Below are 23,668 nucleotides of genomic sequence, written 5' to 3'. Positions count from 1 at the left end.
ACATCTGGAACACAAGAATTAATAAGAGTTAAAGCCCAAACAAAATGAGAAATAGTATAACAATAAAAATGACAAATTTAGTATAACAGTTAATATAAGAAAATCAGTATGATTTGGACTTTTTCCTTGGGAGATTGTTCATAAAAATAAGATCTAACAATTAAATGAAAATCACTTGCACATATAATCTATTGTATAATTTAAATTAAATTCAGTTCACGTATAAAACGGTCCAAAAATAATTAGCGCACTATGATACAAAGTTATTTTAACAACAAAATTTTTTTTTACTGAAAGTCTCAAATATCCATGACATACATATGAGGGATATTTTACCATATTGTATCCAACTGTAACCACAAATTTCATTGTTGAAAATAAAAGACATGAAAATTTGCACAAATATCAAATTTATTAAATCAAATAATAAGAGAGTTACAATCTCTAAAAATTCTTGAATCAAAGAAATTAATCCCCTAATACTTCTCTTCAAAAGCACTCCTAATTAAAGTATAACAAATCAAGTTTTTTTTTAACTTTTTAATGTAGTAGTTATGTTTACTAAAAAATTAGTAAACCATTCCTACAATGCATTGCTTCTCCTAAAAGTATTAATATTTTGAAAATAAATTGAAATAATTTGTAAAAGATTTTATGCATTTTCACTAATATAATCAATAGAATTTTGCACCTTTAAAATATAAATAGAAAGAAAGGAAAATGGTATGAGTATAAAGGTGACCAAATGCAATAAATATCACATCATGTGTTTAAATATGATTTGTTAAGTAATCAGTAATTTAGTCCTGGTCAATATATGATGCATATTGATTTCTTATAAATAAAAATATAGTTTAGCAATTATGCACTAATAGAATTCATAGTTTGAATGCAATCAATTGAGCACCTATTTCCTTTTTTTAAGTAGCTATTATTTATTTTATTACTTAGGTTATATATTTACATGTAAAAGACCAACAAAATTTCAATTATTGTTAACTAAACTAATTTTACATTGACAAAAATTAGTCTAGAAAATGAAATGTTAATGGAAACAATTAGTAAAAAAAGCAATCTTTTAATTTTGGGAAAATAAAAAATAAGTTTCCAAAATATTTCACTTTTATTTTTTTTTAAAAATCTCAACTTGTTAATTAAATTCAAAATGATTTTATTATAAAAAATATTCTTCCTCAAATTAACATCTATGATTAGACATGAGATACAAATTTGGGAAAAAAAAGAGATAAAAATATGGTAAAATATCTCTCATACATATATCATGGATATTAGAGACTTTTGGCAAAAAAAAATTTTGTTGTTAAAATAATATGGTATTGTAGTGTGCTAATTATTTTAGCATTTTGTACATGAACTAAATTTAATTTAAATTATACAATAGATTATATATGCATGTGATTTTTGTTTAGTGGTTGGATCTTATATTCGTGAACAATCTCCAGAGAAAAAAAATTCCAAATTATACTAATTTTGTTATACTAATTCTATTATTTTTATTGTTGTATTAATTGTTACACTATTTCTCTCATTTTTTTAGGTCTATATTAATACAAGTTTAATTCTTATTATTTCTTGTGTCCCAGAAAATAAATATATTAAAACTTTATCATCTTATTATATTAACAGGTTTTAAATTATAGAAATTATATAGATAAGTGATATTCCATATATAACTAGGAAGATGTGTTGTTATTATTATCCAAACTTTTAAACTTTTCAAAAATTATTCAAAATTATAATACGACAAAATTTTATTATTTTATAAGGTTATGTAAAAGGTCAACATATTTTTCATAGTATTTTAAAATATATAAATACAAAAAATTTTTAAATTAGACATATAATCATGTATTATACAAATATATTACGAGTACTTACTAACTAAGGTACTAAGTTTTAATCATTAATAAAATATTTTATTGTTATTTCAAATAAACTTCCTAGTATTGGTTTGGTATAAGTTCTTTAAGCAAAATAGTACATTTGTGCCATAAATTAGTAAGTTTTGGTCATTAATCAAATTTACTATGTTATAAGTAAGAATTACTATTTATGTATAAAAACTTACTATTACTTGAACTAAACTTTCTCTCTCAAAAGTATGTTTGGGTTATAAAATGGTAATTTATCTCTTTAAAAAGTAAATTTCATATTTATTCCAATTTACCTTTTGAGATACAAAAGTTACTAATTTATTGCGGTTAACTTACTATTTTAGCTGAGAAACTTACTTCCTTATTTTTAGGCATTATCTTATTTAGGTGGATAGGTCTAGCAGGTAATCAAATAGTCGCTAAAAGTATAATAACCTGTTATATCAGGTAAAAACTGTTTAGTTATCATAACAATAGTTACTACAGCATTTTCCAGAATCTATTACGTGTGATTGCATGCTTATTAATTTTAAGTATCTTTAAAAAGAAGTAAAATAACTAGTACTCTTCAATAACAAGACCAGTTTACATGATGCCATGTCGGTAACTAATTAATCAAGAGAAAGAAAATTTGTTAAATTATATGAAAAAGTAAATGTTACGATTTTGTGCTTGGCATAGTCAGGATAGAGTGTAAAAATGAGTTCTATATCGATGAATTGGGTGCTTCAACTAATTTTAGTTTAAAATTTTTCAATTTTTACTAGTTAATTAGTTAGCATATGAATTATCAGTTTCAAATTCATCAATTTTTTAGGTATAACATTACAAAATATCTATTTCACTCCCATAGGTTCAGTGTAAACTTTACGAAAAATAACCTCTGTAACATCATTATTTCAAATACTAATAATGTCCTTACTTAAATGATAAAACGAATAAATGTTTAACCACCTTGGATAAACTGCAAGGAAATTGTGTGGATAAATGTAAAATTTACAATGAGGTAAAATGCAGATTTATTTAAATCACATAGGGTTAAGTGGATTTTATGATTCCATCACACAAGTTTTTGGGAGCGCATTTAGTTTAATCACCTAATCAATGGTGCATTCTTTCCATTTTCCACATTACATAAAATCACATAAAAGGTTATATAACTATTATGAAACTTTAGAGGTGATATGCGGCATTGAAGAAAATTATAGGGGGATTATATGTAATTTATTCTTTTTTACATGAATTGTAGGTATATAGATTATTTTAATGCTTTTTTGACAAAATGATATAAAACTTTTGAGGTGGGGGGGGGGGGAGAGGGGTGGTCAAATGATGTTGTAATCAATAGAGAGAAATTTGAGAAGGAATATGAGGGTCCAACTCTTATGTATTAGAAACTAGTTTCTTGAATTTCAAAAAAGAAAGTTAATTAGAGATCCTCTCTTCATATTCTTTTTTTATTATTTTTTAACTCAATAGAACTTAAAATTTGCTAGCGCCATACGTTAATCAAACAAATTGCAAAACCAATCGTTCTTGATTGCCCACATGTTGCTAAACCTTATCTTCAGTATTCGTTCTTGATTGCCTGCCTAATTTATCCAGATTTTGTCACCTTTAGAAGTGAAAATCTTTAGAGAGAATTGAATTGAATCCAAATTTTGTGTTTTCTGATAATTCCTGGAGAGAACGCAATGCAGATTTTCAATGTAAAAATATTTAAGAAATAGTTATGCACATTGTAGGTTTATTAGCACAAAGTAATTATACTAGTCAATGATGAATGATCGCATATGCAATGTGAATTGAAACACTGGAAAATTTGGGAAGGAAAGAACAGATTGGGGATACCTATCACGGAAAAAGAGTTGCATAATAAACTCGGTGTATTTCTATATTTACCAGACAAACCATATTAATGTTGGTTTGTACAAGCAGAAGTGAGGATAAATTGGGTTTATGTATTATCTCTGACCAAAATTTAAAATTGATCGTCCGCCAAATCAATTATAGAAAATATCAAGACACAAAAAGATAAAGAGTAATAGTATACAGTACATTAACAACATCAAGCATTATACACAATACATACAATAAATAAGAAGGTAAGACACAGAAGATGATGAACTTCTCTCACGGATGTGGAAGGGGAAAAAAATTACTAATAAGAAATAAAAACAAAAGGAGAGAAAGCAGTGCTGTCCACAACAGAGAGGGTGCAAACTTGAGAAAAGGAAGCCACAGCAGAAGTTAATTAGAGATCCCCTTTTCATATTCTGGTTTTTAACTCAGCGGAACTTAGCATCTGCTAGCCCTTACATTAATCAAACAAATTGCCAACCACTCGTTCTTGATTGCCCACATGTTGCTAAATCTTATTGTCAGCATTCTTTCTTGGTGCCACATAATCCTCTACATTAGAAAAGAATATGAGTTCCACTTTTCAAGAGAATTGCAAGAGAACTGTCCAAATATAGTGTTCAATGCAAGCGTTATGATTAGGCACGTCTAAAAGTCTACACATACATATTATGCTCTTTTCTACTGTCAAAATAGAAAATCTAAACTTTGAAAAGATTAAGATATGAACTAAATAGTCGTAGTGATTAAGAATATCTACTTCAGGAGCATCTTTCTACTGCGGGTTCTTTACAAGGGGAAGGAATAAAGTGAAAACGCGTGTGGACTGGAACAAACCACGTACTACAAAAGTCTTTTGCTCCTTCTGCTGACATATGTAACCTTCCTTTATGAAACTAACTTCTGCTGACCTTAGGGACAAACCACTGCAATACGGTGTCTGATCACCAAAATGTGAACTTATATTGATTTAAGCGGTCTATGAACAGCATGCAAATTTAGCAAAAAAAAAAAAAAAGAATATCAAAAAATGGTAAGGTGTACATTAAAAAGAATTAAATTTCTTTGCAATAGGATTGCAAAATTTGTTGGAATAGCTGTACCACTCAATCATGTCGTGGCTTATTTCTATGCCCTTCACTTTGCCAATTAATTTGACGTCTCATTCATATCAACTTTTGCAGCTATCTTTTCTAAATTCGTAGGGAAAATTTAAGTTTCTTTTTTAACTCAATCAAATACCAATTAATATCATAAAGATAAATGTATTCTTACGATTTATGGAAAAAAAAAAGAATTATTGGTGTCCGATTTCCTAAATGTGATGAATACTTTGATTCCTTAAAATTGTCATCTGAATCTTATTAATTAATACTTGGGTACATGAATGAATACTATAAACAAAAAAATTATCAATATGAATTAAATTGTGAAACCATTTTAATCGTTAAAAGAGACTTCTAATTAAGATAATGGGATAAATTCAAAAACCTCCCTTGAGCTTTCTGATAATTTCACTAGCCTCCCCTAAAGTTTATAAAATTTACATAAACCTCCCCCGCGGTTAAGGTTTTGATAACAAAGTTAATCCAATTAGAAAAAGTAACATTAAAGAAATACTTTAAGAAGAGAGATGCAACTTTTAGTCCATAAATACCCTTTACGCACGTATATAAGTCATATTAGTAAAAGAGTAATAATAATTAAAAGTTAGAAACAATTAATACACATATTTAACCACTTAAAAAGTTCACATTTAATAAATTAGACAATACAATTAAGTAACAAAACTATACTAATGATTACAAGATTCAACAAAACAGACTAGTCATCTCGTTTAACATGATGTTTGCTATAATTCTTGTTTTTGAACAGAAAAATTTTCGAATTTTGCCTTTCTTTTCTCTCCTTTCAATTTTCTTTGAAATTCTTAAAATTGTGACAATTTTAAATTAATTTCATGGAAATAAAGTAGAATAAAGGCATCCCAACTCCAAAACTTAAGTTCAATGTTATTTTTTTGGTTAATAGAAGCTCATATGAGTGTGAAAATTGTGGAAGATAGAAGCAATCAAATCAGCAAACCAACAAGAAAGTTGAATATAAACTTAGGATCCATGAGCTACTAATAACTTGGCCAAAGTATTTTATCCCTGTGATTTAATTAACTTCAAAAGTTTTATTGAGCTAGCCTGGACATAACAATTGGGGTTTTTTTTTTTTTTTGACAAAAACAATTGGGGTTCCAATTAACTACTAATAACGTGATTAAGTTCAAATTACAAAACACGATCACATGCAATCGTACGGAGTTGAATAAAATTAATCAACTCGAAGGAAACGGTAATGATCTCAGTTGTTCTCTTCGTTTGCTGTTCCCACTTCCCAGCTTTAAGGTGTACAGTTGTTCTTTTAGATCTCCTAGCTGTCATCCCGTCATATCTGAAGTCATAATTTTGTCATTTATTGAAATAAAGAATTTCCACCACAATTTGAATTGCATTTTTGGACAGAGTCAGTTTAATTTTTTTTAGACAAGGGAATCTAATTATTTTTGTATTTCTTTTCTTTCTAAGGATCAAAGAAAAAATTTTTATGAGGGAATTTCATTTGTAGTAATTCTTTTGTTTTAAGGATTAAAAGTATAAATCATATTAGTATTAGTTTTTTAAGTTTGTATCGTATTGGTCTTTTTTGGACAGCAATTTTCTGGAGTTTTTGTATAAAATATACTGTAGCGATTTGATGTATGTGAAATAAAAAAGTGATTGAAAAATATGTTCATAGAAAACATAGAGATTTTTTGGATAGAAAATTCCTTTCCAAACAAGGCTAATGTTGCAATTTTATAGTGGGTTCATCTCCCTTTTTTTTGGTGCTCTTATAGTAGAAGGATTAGCCTTAGGTGGTTGGTTGGCTCGTATATCAAAATTGTCTTGCTGGCCTGTCCTGCCAATCCCACGATGTGCTCATAAAATGTTGAATTCACTATTGCACGGTCATAATTTGGATTCAAATGTGATAAGCAGCACTATTTGAGCTACTCGAATACTGTATGCCGGAAAAGCAACTTTGGAACACAAGAAGAAACAGAGGCACAAATCTTTCTTAGTGATCAATAGTATTACTGGTTCTTAGAAACAACACAGGGAATGAGATAGAGAGACGCTATCGATGTTATAAAGTTCTGTCAACGTTTGTCAATTTTATATGGTAATTTATTGCAAACGAAATGTCAAAGTCATGTGAGAACGTTAAGAATGAAATTACACTAACGTGTTTCGTTCCAAAGCAAATTGTATTATTAGAAATTACATTAACGTAATTCATTCCAAATCTAATTCTATTTCATAATTCATAAGAAAATTTGATGCAATAAAAATTCTTTTTTGAATATGGGACCCTGATTATGACAATACATAAATATCCTCAATAATATTAGAAAGTGCATTCAAATTTAGGAACATGACGTAGTCCTAATTATTTTGTGAGAAGGGTACTCTTAAAAAGAAAAAACTCGAACACTCAACCATCAACACAAGCTCACTCTTTTAGCATAGACATATATACAGATATAGATGAATCTTTGTAATTAACAAGGTACATCATGGTGAATGTGATCAATAAAAGTCAACGGTACACCATGTTAAAGTCAATGGCAGGTAGAAAAGCTGGCATCATCCTTGAAAGCGTGCTTTAGGACAGAAGAGCTGGAAACCAAAACGAAGGAGATCAGTAAATTAATCACAAGATGGCCTGAGCTTACAAGAATCATCCTTGAAAATGCCCTTTTGGACAAAAGAGATAAAAACCAAATTGAAGGAGATCAATAAATTAATCACAAGATGCCCTGAACTTACGAGGAAGCCAATTAGTGCAATAATACACCATATTTTATAGATGGGAATGTGCAAGTGGTGGAGTTGGATAAAACTCTGCTGATGCAATTGTGGGGTTCCAGGCTTCAAAATAATGCAAAGATGACAACAATGAGTTGGAGCCAGCTTATTGATCACAAAAATGCTTGTATTTTAGGCACGTTAGATGTGAAATGTTAGAATTGACTGCTGTCTGAGCTCATTCCAGTGTGAAAGAACCTTTTGCGATTGCAAAATGCTGTTCTCTACCGGTCTCATTCAGTCATTTGCAATATGATTATGGTTATTTATTAGTGTGAACACACATGATTGGAATGAACATTTGTTTATTTATGTAGAAAAAGTGATCTTGTTAACGTTATTTTTTCTAAAAAGTGATTGTTTTGGTGTAAATTCTGGAAGATAGAGACATAATTAAATCCGCATACCTCTAATCATTTACCTACCATATATCTATATGAGGGCAAAACTCAGATCACATGCATTAATGCAAACAATAATGATCTACAATACTAAACAAGATATATCACGACATATGTGTTACGACAAATGTGTTTCTCTCTCTTCTTTTGTTACCTGATTTTTCTTTCACTATCCTTGCTTTTTATCTCACCATTTCCTAAATGGAAAGTCATTTAGATATGTCATGATTTTCTTGTCATTTTTTTAAAAGCAATACTCTAGTGTTAAATAGGAATCTCCAAAAATTTTTTAGTAGGATAGAGTATTGTACACAAACTCGTTATTTATATGGTGCTGCAAGTATTTAAAACTCAAAAGGAGACCCTGCAAAAAAAAAAAAAAAAAGAGGAAGACCTCATGACTCATGAGGTCAGTTCAGGTTTCTGAATTATTCTATCAAGGGTACAGGAGAGCAGCCAAAATTGGAAAAGAATAAAAAATTATGAATGGAACATTGAAAGGAACCGAGAAATCTATAAATTACCCTCAAATGTCAAAAGCGTCGTTTTATTCATCTACTACCGCAACCTTTAACCCGCCGCCCCCCTCTTTTTCAAATGAATGGTCGATAGATGGATAATTGCAATGCTTTTCCGGCTAAATGAGGTTGATTTTATTACTCTTATTATTATGTTTTTTTTTATGGTCAAATGATGTCGTACTCAAATAGAGAGGAATTTGCTAAGAAATATAAGGGTTCAAATCTTATATAATAGAAACCAGCTTCCTTAATTTCAAAGAAGGAAGTTGATTAGAGATCCCCTCTTCATATTCTGGTTTTTAACACAGTAGAACTTAAACATTTGCTAACCCTTACATTAATCAAACAAAAAGCCAACCAATCGTTCTTGATTGCCCACATGTTGCTAAATCTTATCGTCAGCATCGGTTCTTGGTTGCCTGCATAATTCTCGTTTTTTAATTTTTCAATTAATTACAGTAGCTGGAAATGAATACAAGTTCCACTTCACTGCTAAAAAAGATTATTAGCAGAACTAAAATTTATTAGCATAAGTTATTTATAGCCCATGATCCCATGTGCAATATTGCAATGCAACATTGGCAATTGGCTAGGCGAGAAGACGGAAGAGATAGAGAAATAGATAGGGAAGAACCAGAATCCCCATTTTCTAGAATGAGAAATAGATATTTTTGTGATTCAGTTATATCAGATTGATTAATAAGAGTTACCAAGGGTACATTTGGCATCTAGAATAAAAGTTTTGAGAACTTATTTCACATATAAGTACTAAAATACTAGTAATTAAGAATGTAAACATGTAAAGGGTTTGTCTATTTGGTAGTGCACCAAATAAGAGGTGGATCCAAAGTTAATTTTTTCTACCAAAGTGTTGCCACTTAAGTGGTGAATGATAAGTTTAAAACTTTAATAGTACACCCACCTTCTTGTTTTAATTATATTTAAATCCTATATATATATATATTAAATATCTAATAACTCTGGCGTGCCCACGTGGAACAAGCTAAGAATCTTTTATATATGTTAAATATCATTAACCACTATGCACCCTATCACAATCTAACGATTACGTGATTAATGACCAGAAGAATGTTTGATATATGTTAATTTGTCACAAATATTTGTAAAATGAGCAAAACTTAGGATCCAATAGCTTGTATACTTGCAAGAAACTACTACACAAACAAACGACAATTCTTTTGGCCGGGATGTGATCAAAGCATCTTAGTATAAGCTAGAATCTTGTACTAATTGATGACAAACATCTATGAAATAGTTAGAGACTTACTCTCATCCTAGCAAATCAATTTCTTAACTTGAGGTGTATATGATAACAAATTCGAGTTTCTGTTTAAAAAGTATAATTTGTGAATTGCCAGGTTTTATTTTTTATTGGTTAATAACTTCCAAATATTAGATTCACGGTTTCTTTTTAGAAATCCCTATGTTTTATTTGATATATTTACTTTAATTTCACATATAAGCATTATTCAATGTAATATGCAGTAAGTTTTTTCCAGCTTCCGATGTTGTAAAAATTTTATTTTCTTTTGCAAGTCAAAATCAAATTAGGATTTGTTATCCCTTATGTTATATCCGGAACCTAGTAGAATAGGATTAAGTAGCATTACATTATTTGGTAGAAACTATGTTTAATTAAGTAATTTCATTCCAAATCTAACTATATTTCATAAGAAAAATGTAATATACTTCTCTTCCTAAAATAAATACTTAACAATGATATTACACAATTACCCTCAACAATATCTATAAGTCATTCAAATTTAGAGCTAGCCATAATATGCTATGGGAGGGTTAATGTTGGAAAGAAAAAACTAATTTTTACAATAATTAATAAAGTAGAAATAGTTCTTCAATTTCCTTTTACAATAAGGTTCCTTTTTTTTTGGGTTTAACTTTGTTTTACAATATGGTATATGGTTTCCTTTTTTTTCATTTAACTTTTTTTGGAATTCCTTTCTTTTTAGAATACTAAATTTTAGAAGACAATAATTATATCAACACTAATATCCATAAATATCCCTCCCCCAATTCGTATTTGAAATTTAAGATGTGCTTCATTATTTCATTATACAAGGGCATTACTGGAAAGCGAAAACTAAATTACTAAAACACCAAACCACATTGGTGCTTTTAATATATATGCATATATACATATACACATGTATATATATATGTATGTGATAGACATTTGCACAGAGAGGTTTATTTGGTATCTAGTCTAGGGCGATATCCACAAAGTCGATTAGGCAACCACAAAATTAAAAAAATAAAAATAAAATGCCTTGAGAAACATTAGACAGAGATTCAAGGGATTGTCAACCATGGCATTCCAAAAGAAAAGGAAAACAACAAATTAAAGAGGAGAATCATCGAGGACATACAAAATTAAAACCCAATAAATTAACTTTCTGATGTTGAAATAATGATCAAGTGAAAGGCATCCCTACTCCAAAACTTAAGTTCAATGTGATTTTTTGTCAATAACATTGTCAATAACAGCTCATATAAGTGTGAAAACTGTGGAAGACAGAAGCATAAATCAGCGTATTGAGAAGAAAATTGAATATAAACCTTGGATCCATGAGCTACTAATAACTTGGCACATGTTTCATTCTATAATTATCATGTCTGGAGGTTCAATTTTTTCTTCTGAGGTTTGCCCTTTTTTGCTAGATTATACTCATCTTTCACCATCAAATTGAATTTTCAACGTACCAAGGTTTTCTCAAATCGCTTCATACAAGATGCATGATATTTGTTCTGATTTACCATAACATCTCAGTATTTGGGATGGGATTTTACTGTTTACCTCATTGTAATGATATGCCGTTAAAATGGAACTAATAAGTGGGTGTATGGTTAGCGGGTGCCGACCGTCCAAATGAATCTGTCCTTTTGAGCTTAACTTGTGCAAGAATAATTAATTTGTGGGAAAAACTCGCTACTTATCTACAAGGACTAAGTAAATATTGGCTATGGTTAGCGTGAATGTATCCTTGTAGAGAAGATTTTTATGCAGGGATATTGTTACGAAAAAGAGAAATTTGAAACACATAGTTGGATTGGTTTTTCCAAATTTTAAAGAGTCATAGGCTAAAAAAGTAGTAGTGGTTCGGAAATTTTCCCTTTTTTTTTTCTTTTTCAAATCCTAGCTTGAAGCCCCTATTTGAGTTAATAAATTGAAATTCATAGTAAAATTAACTATTGTAGCGTCATAATTTGGACTCAAATGTGATAAGGTGCATTATTTGAGCTACTTGAATCCTGTATTTTGGAAAAGTAATTTTGAAAACAAAAGAAGAAACAGAGACACAGAGTTTTCCCGGTGACCATATGGTTCCTAGAAACAACATAAGAAAGGAGATAGACAGAAATACATTAACGGCATTATGCAGTTCTATCAATGTTTGTCAATTTTATATTGTAACTTAATACAGAAGAACTTTTCAAACTCGTAAGAAATTTAAAGATGAAATACGAGAAAAATTCTTACTCACAAAAGAAGAAACTGCAGCAAATAAATGGAGTGGAGCCATCGTAGTCAAAAATTAAAAAAGAAACTAAAGCAAGAGACGTGATGGAAATTGAATAGAAAGAAGATAGACAGCAACGTGATTTTGAGATAGAGTGACAAGCTACCTTATCCGCTACACTACAAAAACATGGGAATTATTAAGAGGACTATGCAGTTGGTGGGGTGTTCACTCTTCGTAGATCATTATTATGAGTTAATAATCCAACAGGAAAAGAGAGAACTCTTTGTGCCACTTTCAGTTTTGTAGATCATTTAGCTCTCAATATAAAATTTAATGGATTTAGATCTTAACATAATTAAATTGTTTGATAATAAAAAATTGAGCATCTGAATTAATTAAGTGGCACTGAATTTCTTTAGTAAAACTTGCTCTCAAAATTAAGTGATAAGCTATTCACTTATCACTGAATGTGATATGCACTCAAATGTATTAGATTTAATACTTAACAATTCAATAACTTAATGGATTCAGATTTCAAATTTTAGTTTTATCAAATGCACCATCAGTGATAAGTGACAAGCTTACCATTTAATTTTGGAAGCAAGTTTTGCCTAGAAAATTCAGTGCTACTTAATTAATTTAGATGTTCAATTTTTCGTTATCAAACGGTATGAATATGTTAAGATCTGAATATATTAAGTTTTATAAGTGCTGAAATGGGTTATCACTTATCAAACAGGGCTTTAATTTAGGATTCTTTTGTGCTTTGCCAAAGAATAAGAGATGGACTCGCTTTAACTGTGTGGACATTAATCAAATGAGTCTAATCAAACTCAATGAAGCATGAGTAGTATAAATTAATATTTTATATAATTTTAAATGAGGATACAATTGACATTTCACACTAATAAATATAAAAAATTCTAAAAGGATATATTACATTTAAATCTCGATTGAGTTCAACTGAACTTGACGATTTTTCAAGCTTCATATAGTAAACTCGAACTTGAACTCTTCAAGCAATTTGAGATACTCAAACTAAATATTGAACTTGTGAGGACCCGTAAATTTTCCTTATTTTATATTATTTTATTTTATTTTCTCGCATGCATTTTCTTCACTATACCCTATTATCTTGATTTTTCAGAGATTTTATAAGTGAGTAGAGTTTTAAAATCATTTTTCTAGTTTACGTTAGTTCATATTAAGTTTAAAGCGTATTATGGACGTGGGACCCACTAGTGCGGTAAATGCGATATATTTTTGACAACTCGTTGGAGTTTTGTATTAAATGATATTATTTTACCAGATGCTAGGAGACAATTAGAGGTTAGCTAGATAGATTAACCATTGGGAGAAGAAGATAAGCTTAAACCCTAAAAGGTGCCAAGTGTTGCGACCCGATTGAATGGTGGACTTGACCAACCTTTCTTCACCTTTACTAAATACAAAATTTGACCAACATTTCTTCATTTATTTCTTCTTGTTGGCCGAACCATTGAGGAAGGAAAAAACAGTGAAGACTTCATCTTATACTTCAATTTCAAGCTCCAATCTTGAATTCCAACCATAACTTTTGCAAATTACTCCATAAAAAGTGCTAGTTAGGGAGGATTAGAGGTGTTGGTGGAGTGATTTTTGAGGGGGAAGTGTTAAGCTACCATCTTTCTAGTGTTTCTAAGGTAACTTGCCAAGAAAACCTCTCTTTACTTCTAATAATTGCATCATAGTGGTTTAGAGTTGTTAAATGTGTAGTATTGTGAGAAATTTCATGACTTGAGGTGGTAATAGGTGGAATTTCAGTTTTTGTGGAGAATTTTCTGCTCATATATGAAGTTAAAGGTTGGCCATGATTTCCTAACTTTAATATGTGAAATGTTGAGTGTTTATGTGCTAGTTTACTTTGCCTAAAAGAATTTCCAGCTTGGGTGTCTAGATTTCAGCTTGAGGGTTTCTAATTTGGATTTGATTGTGGTTGGTTTTGGAACTACTAATTGATTGTACATGAAGGGTATTGTGACCCTAATTAAGTATGTTGAATGGTTTATGATTTGTATGTGAAATTGTGGCTGAATTGAGATGAGATTGGGTGGATGTTAGGTTGGAAAAGTAAAGAAAAACAAGGGAAGTGCTGCTGAAATTTTCGCAGGACCCTTGAGCAGTTTTGGGAAATCTGTTGTATCTTGATGAAGAAAAATTGGAATTAAGTTCCATTTCTTGCGTTTGAAACTAGATTCATAGATCTACAAACCATGAAAATTTTAGACCTTAGTTCTGTTTGTGTGATTTATGGTGATTTTCCAAAATTGACTGAAATTACATACCTATTCTATCTTTTACTGGATGAAGTAGAGAATTGAGGCTCGAATTTGACTGACTTGTGGTATGAATCTTATAAATGTGTCTTCTGAGAAATTGTACCCTTTGAGTCTATTTTCCGATGGTATAAATTTTATCAATTTTGGACTTAAGAATCTTGAGATATGATTTTTCAAATTGTGGTGCGCAAAACTGAAAAATCCTACTTTCCTAGAATTATTCTTACTTTCATTTTGCACCTTAAGTTTGGAGTTAGTAAATCATCGTAGGTATGGTTTTGGGTAGAAGTGAAGGGTTTTTGAATCGTTCATGTCTTTAGGGCCAACTACTACCTTTTCACTCCAAAACTATACTTTTGTGTTGCATTGGTAATTTACTTGGTTAGGCATATGACTCGTAATCGAGTCTCAATTATTTTACCTTGGTGGTTTAGGACGTGCCGGTGATCCAACTACTTCGGGAGGAAACGTTTGAAGTTGTTTGTTTAAACTGGTGAGTGTATCACTCCCCTCAGTTGTGCTTAACTTGGTTTATCTGTACTTGCAATCTGTGATTTGAATGACTGTACTATCTGTTTATTCTGTTTGAGACGAGAGTGTATTTTATCACACTCGTTCTCTTGTCTGTATACCCATCTTGCTTGGATTAACCTCCATAATCCTTTACTCATGAATCTAACATCTTGGTATTTTACAATTTCTAACCATCCATTTATAGTATTTAATATAAGTATTTGAAACTGGGAGATTGTATGAAATTATTTTTGCACTTTGGTTGTCTTTGATACATGTTATAAGAACCTCACTTGGAGGCCATTAATCACATAATAATGAAGTTAATAATTGTCTTGCAATAGTTACTCTCAATTTTTTGAACTACCAATCTTCCTCCGTTCGTTGAATATTTTTCATCTTTGCTATTTCGTCTAAGAATTCTGTATGGAATCTAACAAGTATTTCTCCGAAGATACCTCTCAAAGTCTCCTCCTTTTTCCTCCAAGATCCCTCTATAACTTTAATCCATTTCTTCTCTTCTTCGATTAACATCCATTCTTCTTTTCATCAAATTAACTAATTATATTGGGTTTATGTAATTTCGAACCTCTTTTTCCTCTTTGAATTAAAAGGTTTACGGGGGCAATTGGAAAGGATTTTGGACATGTGTAGACATGGCAAGAGAGAGATATTTGTGACAAAATTTAGTGGCCTCTGCGTGTCTTTCTTCAGTTTCTAAAAAACCTTATTCACGATATGCAAGTTATAATTTAAAACTTTTGAGGTTGATCATTGGGTGAGTGCTTTTGATTGTGATTTGTTATTTGAATTCTTGTATTTGTACTTGGATCGTAAGATCTCCTTCTTTTATTTTTAGGTTTGGTTGTTTAGTAACTTTGTAATGGATTGTCTATCTATAGTTTGGATTATGTTGATATAGGTATTAAAAAGCAACAGTCTTGAATTGGCCAACAAGATGCAAGAGCATATAAGAAATAGCAAAAGAGTTTTTTTATCTCCATGGCGACTCTTGTTGGTTTACAAGCTATCAATATTATTATAGATGGAACAAAGAACTCAAAGATAGTAGATTTTGGTATTTTAAGACTTTTGGCAGTGGATGAAAAAGCAAAATTGATAATCGTTGAGACATTGTAAATTCTTCACTACCAATCTTGTAGTATATTATAGGAAAAAAAAAAACTAACCAAATTTTCAGCCTCTTAAATGTGGTCATTTATTTACATTACATCTTATAACATTCTCTTTATTATTTCTTATGCATGATACATCAGGTTAGAAATGATACCATCATTTAACCGTTCTTGAAATAAAAAAGAAATGTGATAGGCAAGCATTGAATTGCTTACTAGATAGTTATTTTTCATTCATGTGATTTTTGCGTTTTAGTTAATCTCCAAGGATTTCTTTTTTTAGAGTTTTGGATTAGAGAAAAGAGTCCCAATGGCCCTCCAACTCTTTCCCAGGTAAAGTTTTAGCCCTCCAACAATTAAAGATAAAGTTTTAGCCCTTGATCTAACAAAATAGTATATTAGTGGCCCTTCTGTCAAATCCAGCAGTTAACTATGACGGGAAGCATCATCTCGTGAGATGCGCGACCAAATATGAAGGGCACTATTGTCTCTTTGCCAAGACAGAGTAAAAACAGTTTTACCAACAATTTTCCCTCCAACAATTTCCACCCCTTTTGCTGTAAAACCCTAATGCGACTTAAATCAGAGTACTCCATCCGGACGTTGCAGCGAAAGTGGTAATTGCCGGCGTAGGAGGGGTTGTAAAGGCAGAAATGGAGTGGCGAATACGGTTGGACATGTTGGAGATAGAAGATGGGATAGAACCTGCAAAGCTGTTGTTCTTGAGAGAAAAGTAATGGAGTTTTTGCAAGGAACCGACCCAAGAGGGAATAGATCCACCTAGCTTGTTAGCGGTGAGATTAAGGACCCACAGCCTGCGCAAATGGGTCAATTCATGGGGAAGTTCTCCTTGGAAGTTGTTCCAGCTCATATCCAGTGACACTAGAAAGGACAAATTCCCCAGCTGGGGAGGAATTGTGCCAGTAAGACCCAATTTGGAGATATTCAAGGCAATCACTCTGTAATGATGAGAGCCGCAAGTGACTCCTCTCCAGTCACAAATTGAGGTTGCAAGGGACCAGTTTTTTGCCAGAATTTGATGCGGATCTGAAGTGATTTTATCTCTCAAATCAACAAGTGCTAATTGATCAGTGGTAACGTTTGTGGTGGTCATGGCTAAGCTAGCTAACACAAAACTCAGCAAGGAGAGTCCAACTCCAGTGGGGAAATAGCAGTAGTACGTCTTCTTCATGACTATATAACCTGCGATGACTTACAACGAAGTGCTGTTTCAGGTGCATATAGAATACTTACACACTGTCCTATGGGGGCCAAGGTCAGGTGCGATCGAAATTTGGTTTGGTACAATTATCCAGTTATGATAATTGTACATCTCCAACATGCCCAATATCCGCAGCAACCTTCTGCGCACATAGCAAACCTTCACCCAGGATTTTTTGAAGTCCACGAAGTAATCACCCTAGTCTCTTTCTCACATCTGCACACCGGTAAAGAGGAACTGTTCATTCTTCGCATTTTCAGCTCCAACTTTGACTGGATAGAGATTTTTGTTGCTCTAACTTAAGGTAAGAGAAGAAGCTACCTTTTTACTCTCTCTTTGCTTGGTCAACCATCCTTTAGAGACTAGAATGCCCTTCATATTTGGTCACGCGTCTCACGAGATGAAACTTCCCGTCATAGTTAACTGCTGGATTTGATAGAAAGGCCACTAATATGTTATTTTGTTAGATCGAGGGCCAAACCTTTATCTTTAATTGTTAGAGGGCCAAAACTTTACCTGGGTAAGAGTTGGAGGGCCATTGGGACTCTTTTCCCTTTGGATTACTAGTTGCCATCATCTTAAATCATTTTAAAAACAGTTGATTGAACAAATTAAAATTTACTACATTTCCATTGGAGTTAATTGGTTCCATAACTTATCACATATATTTGGCTTTCTAGAATTAGATGGCTTTGAGTACATGTTGCATGGCCATTTATTATGTAAAGTTAGATGTGTTCAGTTTCATTGTTTATCACTTAAAACTTTTTAGTACTATATTTTGCATTTAGTACTAATGCTTTCTTTTATTTTAGACCACTCCCACAAAAGCCATAGTTTATTTTTATTTGAGTTTCTTTTTAGAATTATTCAATTCGCATAGTTGCATGGCAGTTGATGACATTTGTTAATAGGATTTGTTGGTTTTTACTGTTAGAACAAAAGCTCAAAAATATTAATAGGACTAGATATTTCACAGGTAGTATGTAAATGATATCAGCAGTAACATGCTCCATAACGCATGGGAGTGAATTTCATTTCTTTCTAACATATTTCTAAAAAACTTATTAACAAACATGGCCTTTAATTAACTTGATCAATTTTCTTGGTTTTTATTTAATCAATTATTAGGTACCAACTCTTGCACATCAATGACAACTTAAAATATATGCAGTCCAATTCCATGCATGGTAAACAAAAACAAGAAATGAATAGTTACATGGTATGAGCTTCAAATAAATGTGAAGATATTCTGATATTGATACTAGGCACCTTTACGGATAACAAATATACAAATATATGTTTTATCTGTTTTAAACGAAATTACATCAAAAAATTTACCACTTAACCTAGATAATGATGATTGGTTCCAATTGACTATTCTTGATTGTAATTGTTACTTTTTCATGATTATATCATTTATTACATGTCTCACTCAACTAAACATACTTCTCACTTATAAATAAACCCTAACTGTTATATTGGGTCTTACACGAAATTGCTCAAACTTGTTTCTTACAATATCTTCTTTATTACCAATCATCATTATCTGGTGTTTTGATTAGTTTGAGTGGTCGCTTGATTTTTTTCTACCTTTTTGAGGGTAAATTAGTCTGTCAGTTGTCTATTGTAAGACATTAGTGGCAGATAGTACTATTAAGCATTGCTTGAATAAGTGATGAATTTTTCTTCGCCCCCTTTTCTACCTCATAGGCTTAGATTTTTAAACAAAAGGATAGGAGACACAACTCCTGAGTATGCTATCAATGCTGTCTATTGAATTGTATTGAATGATATAATCACTCTATTTCCCCACGTTTGAGCAATTTTTTGAGGATGTTTGACCAACCAACCTTTCTTCTTCTTTAGTTATGATGTGGAACTGCTTGGTTGTCTGGGTTTAGGCTACATGAATTAAAATTGAAGTTCCTATTGATAATTAGCATCTAATATAGGGTTTTGTTCTCTAGTGGTAGTGGTGGTGTTGGTTCTGAAGAAGAGAGAGGTTGGAAAAGTGTAATAATATCCATGAACTTGTGGCTTGATACAGCTAGAGTGAAAGAATACGAGGTAGGAGTAGTGAAAGAGAAGAGTTCGATATAGAAAGCCCATCTCATATGGCTTAGCATGTTATTGCTGACAGCATAAAACACAAATGCAAAGATTAGCACACTTTTTTCAGATTCACCCTCCAATTTGACCATATTTACAATATAATTGGCCCACTCTAAATACAAATTGTCATCCAAATTGCGCAAAATTATGCAATAACTAGCCCAAATTGCACTATAGCAATCAAGCCAATACACTTTTATTCTTATTATGATTTGCTAATAAAGGACATGGTTAAAAGAAGTAAACCCTTTCCAAATTAGTTTCAACAAGTTGGAAGATACCCCTTCCAATGATTTTAATAAGCACTTAGCACCAATCTTTATAAACCTGGATGAGCTTCCAGTTCATGGTTCAAATCGATTCAATTTAGATCAAATATTTTTTGTGCTTTTATTTGTGTAAATAGGATAATTTTAAAATTTACAAAATAAAAAAAAAAGAAAATTTAGTATGAACCGGTTCAAAAATCTAATCTTTTATCAATCTTGACTAGTTCGACTGAATTTAACTGATTCAATTGATTTTTAGGCCTAGTCCGATTTTCAAAATACTATTTTGTACCCTCTAACAAATTTCATTTAAAAAGTTAATGCATAAATGACACTTTGTGCTTATTAAAAATTATACTTGCAACGATCTATTTAGTCATCACTTTTATTATTATATGATTAATTTTTATTTATTAGCAATAATTTCCAATTTTTTTTTACATGTATTCACTATTTTCATGTTTGCATAAGTACACTTCGTATTAGGTAACATAGAGCTTATTATATGATCATCACTATTAAAAGGGGAAATGAATAAACAAATAAATGATGAAACTCCAATAATATAAAAATATTAATTAATGCATATGAAAAGATTATTTTGATGTACAAACATCTATGGAAAAAGGAAAGGAAGTAAATAATTGTATAAGAGAGGAAAGCAAAAGCAAAACTTTGGAAATTGAGCAATGACAAAATATAAAAGACAAAGAATGTTCAAAATAGAAAAGGAAATAAATAAAATAGCAAGGCGTTAGTGTCAACCAAAAAATATAAATAAAAAGTTTGAAGGTTAAATTACAACTAAAGTAAAGTACAAAGGGATTTAGTGCATTTAACCTCTGCAATTTTTCCTACAACTCAATAGCAAAATTTGCAGGAAATATTTTATTTCTAATGAGGATAAATTGGTCATTTAACTGATAAGATTGATGAAGTTACTTTTTTCATTAATTTAGTCGAGTTCAAGCAATGTTTTAAAACCCAACTCGAACTGGCCGGTTGAACCATTGATCAACCTTCTTTTCAGTCTAGGTTTGTTTAAAAAACCAGTTTGTATCAATTTGCCTTTAAACCGGATGAACCGTTCGGTTCAACCATTAAACCGTTGACCCGGAACAGTTTTGTGAGAACCGGCCAGTTCAATATCCAACCTCAATTAAGCCAACCATTTTGAATTTGGTTAAATGCTCTCATTAATGACATTTCAAATTTAATATTTTACTAATTACCCATGCATAATTATCTCCAATTAATTAGACAATAACAATTATTGCCTTATTCTACTCATTTCTCTCTCTCCTCCATAATTACATATTAACTCTTGTTTAACATTTATAACATATAATTGACTATATTAGTTTTTTTAAATCTTGAATGTATTTCATTTATTTGTTAATGCCTTTTGAATGTCTCAATTTTCATCATATAAACTAGTGCTCATATAATTTAGGAAAATTAAAAATATATGAAATAATACTATTTAAAATTCTTTAACTTATAAAAGCTATATTTGAGTCTTAAACAAATTAATAATACTACTTAGTATAATAGAATGAGAATTGAAGTGATTATATTTAACAATATGACTTAAGTTTCTTCAAATATTTGTTTGTTTTTTGTAAGTTTAATATTTATGATATTACGGGTTAATGACAACCAGCCCAATGGTTGAACCAATGACCCTTGACCCATTCATTTTTTCAGGTCAATGAGCGGTCTGGGTTTCTGACCATTGGGTTCAAGGATGCAAGTTGCTTATCAGAATCATTAGATGAGGCTTCTTGCAACAAGGCTAAAAAGTTGAAGGAGTTTTATTACTTATGACATGGGAGTTTATGAATTCTAAAGGGATAAATAATCCATAGCAACAAATAGTTTGATTGATCAAAAAATTTTGCATACTTAGTATTTCTTTCTTATTTGTTTTTTTTATGTAATTCTATTTATGCGTTTTGTTGTAATGTTTGAAAATTAGATCTAGTTGCTCGGTGGCATATTTGATAATCAAGGCACTAAAAGAACAAAGGAATAGAGGGAATTAAGTCGATGCTATGTGATTTAGTTCAATTGTTGTACCTTTTAACGAATATTCAGTACAACACTATAAATACATACAATAATTGGTTTGTGAATTATGCAAAACATAAAAGCATCAATACGTAGTTTGGAATAGAAAAGAGGCCTATCCTATCCTCTAACACAAGACATAAAAGTCAAAACACCTTTAGTAATATTAAGTATTACCGGGATTAGGGGGAATTAGAGGACCAAATTACATACAATAATCGGATTGCATTACGCAAAACATAAAAGCACTGACACCTAGTTTGGAGAAGAGAAGAAGCCTATACTATCCTCTAGCACAAGACAGAAAAGTTAAAACATCTTTAATAGTATTATTGGCATTAGGGAGAATTAGAGGACCAAATTACATAGAATAATCGGACTGAATTACACAAAACATAAAAGCACCGGCACCTAGTCTGGAATAAAAAAGGGGCCTATCCTATCATTTAGCACAGGACAGAAAAGTCAAAACACCTTTAGTAGTCGGGATTAGGGGGATTTAGAGGGCCGAATTGCATACAATAATCGATCTGAATTGTGCAAACCATAAAAGCATTGACACCTAGTCTAGAATTAGAGAAGAGCCTATCCTATCCTTTAACACAAGACAGAAAAGTCAAAACACGTTTAGTACTATTACCGGGATTAGGAGGAATCATAGGATCGAAGTTGGATTGGAAATGGTCTAGGAGGTTGACCTAGTTAACAAAATTGATAGAGTGCATTTTAGTGGGATATTTTGGGTAATATTGCACAATTGTTTGACTAGATATTGCACTAATTGGGTGGATTCTACTCAGATGTGGTGTTTGGTGTAAACTGCAGGAATTGATGTTGAAAAAGGGCTTCAAATCACATTTTAGAGGACTTCCTGATGACCAGCCCTCAGAGCCGGATTTCCGTGGTTCGTCGCACGTGGGGTACTTCAAGAAGGAAGTAAAGCAGCGGACTACACTTTGGGAAGCAGTGGGGCCCACTTAAAAGGCTGAAGAAAATAAATTGTAATAGACTTTCTTTTATTTAGGGAGTTTTGGTATTTGAACACCTATTTTTGGAGAGGAGAAAAAGGATAATTGGGGGGAACCATTTTGTTTTCCTCTCGGGTGGGGCCAGCTGATAAGAAGGAAATCACTTCCTTCATTTTCGGCGGCTACCAACGGAAAAGAGGAATTAGACTTCCAAGAAGTTTTGGGGGGCTTTTGACTTACGCTTTAGTAGTTTGATAACATTTAAGAGAAAGACAAGCGGGGGCCGCTATTGTGGACTTTTGGGAATTGCCTTTTCTATTTTGGTTTGACCGGAAATTGAAAGAGAGCAGACTCTCTGTACGTTTGGCTTTGGAAGTCAATTGAAAGCAATCAAAATCAATTGTTCCTTTTCTTTCCTCGGTTGACCGAATTGAACAAGGGTCGATTTCTTTCGTTTGCTTTGATTAGGAAAACACGGAATAAAACGACAAACCTTTTTGTTTTGCTTCTCCTTGATTGACCTGTTTTGGAAAAAAGGAATCGACGGCTCTTTTCAACTTTGTTCGCATGGCTTGTTCTCTAATTATGGAGAACTAAATCCCTAATTCTAGTCAAGGGGGCAACTGACGATTTGGTTCGGCAATTACTGTGAGATCTAAACCGTTTTTAATTATTTCTTTCATTTATTGGTATTTATATGTTTCCTGCTTTTAATTGTTATAACTCTTGTGTATGATTGATTAGTGCGCAATAATTAATTGTTCGTATAGGCTATTTTGCTAAATAGGGGTAATTAAATCCGTAATTATTTGATTATCTCTATCTCAGTAGCAACTAGCGTAATTGGATTTATGTCAGGGAAACATACGATCTAACTTAAACAAACCCCCGTAGCGTATTTGTTAGATAGGATTCGGTCTTTCTGATTATTAATGCAATCTAGAAATTAAATGCTACGGTCGTACCTAGGGTTGTTTTCGG

The 23,668-nt window shown here is 31.4% G+C and overlaps 1 long non-coding RNA gene across 1 annotated transcript; it reads left to right on the top strand.

Moving 5' to 3' along the window:
- Positions 1-13,574: 13,574 nt before the first annotated feature.
- On the top strand, positions 13,575-23,042 carry LOC140013104 (uncharacterized). The gene is made up of 3 exons (XR_011820176.1): positions 13,575-13,758; positions 14,829-14,887; positions 22,545-23,042. It is a non-coding gene; the product is annotated as an uncharacterized lncRNA (long non-coding RNA).
- The last annotated feature ends 626 nt before the right edge of the window (positions 23,043-23,668 follow it).

Source organism: Coffea arabica, chromosome 8e, assembly GCF_036785885.1.
Source record: "Coffea arabica cultivar ET-39 chromosome 8e, Coffea Arabica ET-39 HiFi, whole genome shotgun sequence".
NCBI lineage: Eukaryota > Viridiplantae > Streptophyta > Magnoliopsida > Gentianales > Rubiaceae > Coffea > Coffea arabica.
The sequence above is the reverse complement of the archived record's forward strand: the minus strand, read 5'-3'. Positions and strand labels throughout refer to the sequence as shown.